This window comes from Octopus bimaculoides, chromosome 30 (genome assembly GCF_001194135.2).
Source record: "Octopus bimaculoides isolate UCB-OBI-ISO-001 chromosome 30, ASM119413v2, whole genome shotgun sequence".
In the NCBI taxonomy this organism is placed as follows: domain Eukaryota; kingdom Metazoa; phylum Mollusca; class Cephalopoda; order Octopoda; family Octopodidae; genus Octopus; species Octopus bimaculoides.
In genome coordinates, this window is record NC_069010.1 from 5413878 (window position 1) to 5415947 (window position 2070).

Consider the following 2070-nt stretch of genomic DNA (forward strand, 5'->3'; position numbering starts at 1 on the left):
ACGCCAACCACTCAGAGAGTGTAGAGGATGCTTTTACGTGCCACCGGCACGAAGGCCAGTCAGGCGGTACTGGCAACGGCCATGCTCAAAATGGTGTATTTTATGTGCCACCCGCACAAGAGCCAGTCCAGGGGCACTGGCATCGATCTCGCTCGAAAGTCCTTACACATGCCACTGGCACAAGTGCCAGAAAGGCGATGCTGGGCACAGGTGCCATCACAATTTCGCTTTCGCTTGCCCCAATAAGTCTTCGCAAGCTGAGTTTCGTGTCCAATGATGTTTTATAAATTAATGGTGTTGGTGTGTTTATGTTCCTGTAACTTAGCAGTTTGGCAAAAGATACCAAATAATTACTAGGCTCACAAAGAATAAGTCCTGGGGTCAATTTCTTTGACTAAAAACCATTTAAGATTGTGTCCCCAGCATGGCCGCAGTCAAATGACTGAATCTAGTAAAAGAACACAAAATTAACAAATATTCTTCCAGCAGCATAGCTATGTGTAACGACCTAGTTATTCAGTTATTGAATACAGTAATACCTCAGTTTTCGAGGACCCGTTTTACGAGACCCTAGGTTTACAAGTTTTATTTTTCAAGCACAAGATCCAAATTTTCCAGAACAAATGGTTCTATGTGTTACTGAGAATTTTATAGAGAGCGAAAAGAAAGCTTTTTTCTAAGCAAACAACTCTAGACTTGTTTTTTTAAAAAGAAATCTACAAGTCTGTCTATGAGTGCTTGTGAATCGGTGATCGAGTCTACAAGTGATGGTGTGCATAAGTGAAAGTGATTCAGAAAACTGTTATAACGAGCGTTCAGAGAGCACAAACTGTTACCAAGGCAACACCAACATCCTCTCAATGATTAGCCAGAGATGATTTTTAAAATGAGAATATCTGAAATAAACTCGACTGCTCTCACAAACGAGAATGCTACAAATGAACTTCAACCACTCAAAAATTAAGTAAAAAAAAAAGAAAAATAATCCAGAATCTTTGTCTGGTACTGGATCAATTCCAAAGCCTAACCAGTTCATGTCAGGCACGAGGCCAAGCATCCCTGAAAGTTTCATCCATATCCATCAAGCAGTTCTTGAGATATCTTATCTACAGACAAACAAACAAACAAACACAACTGAAAACAATACTTCTGCCTTCGTTAAGGCAGAGGTAATAATAATATTTTTTTAATTATAAATGATTTTAACATTCTTTTTATTTTACATAAAATATTCTTTACATTCTACCATTGTTTTATTGCCATTAATTTACAAGAATTATAAATTTTATGGGTAAAATATTTTACTGGGAACGAATTACGAATTATAACATTGCCTCTATGGAAAATTATTGCTCTGCTTTACGAGTTTTCGCTTTACGAGCAAGCAGTCTTTCTGAACAAATTAACACATATATTGAAGTATTACTGTATATTTTTCCTCTTTCTTCCAGGTACCATTATCGAAAATGTACCAAGGAATGGAATCAGGCCAGAAACACTACGAGAAAAAAACCCTACCCAACCAACCATATATTCCAGGCTTATCAAAAGCGCCGCCCAATTGTGCCCCAGTCAGCTGCACACTAGCAAGGGCATCAGAGGCCCTTATTAAGGAATATCAATCCAAGGAGAAAAACCCTGTACAGTGTCTCCATGAATATGCAAGTCAAAGGAAAGTTAAGGTAATTTTTTCAAACTAACATAACTAATATGGATATACATACACCTATTACACACACATATACACAAGTACATTTACATATATATACATGCACATATATACTCACATGCATTCATTCATAGATACATAAATACATATATAGATATCTATGTATGTGTGTGTGTGTATATATATATATGGCCACATTCTAATGCCCCATCACAGCCACATTCTAATGCCCTAGCACGGCCATGTTCTAATGCCCCCAGTGTGACCACATTCCAATACTCCAGTGCGGCCACATTCTAATACTTCAGCACGGCCACGTTCTAATACTCCAGTACAGCCACATTCTAATGCCCCAGCACGACCACATTCTAATGCCCCACCATAGACACATTCTAATGCCC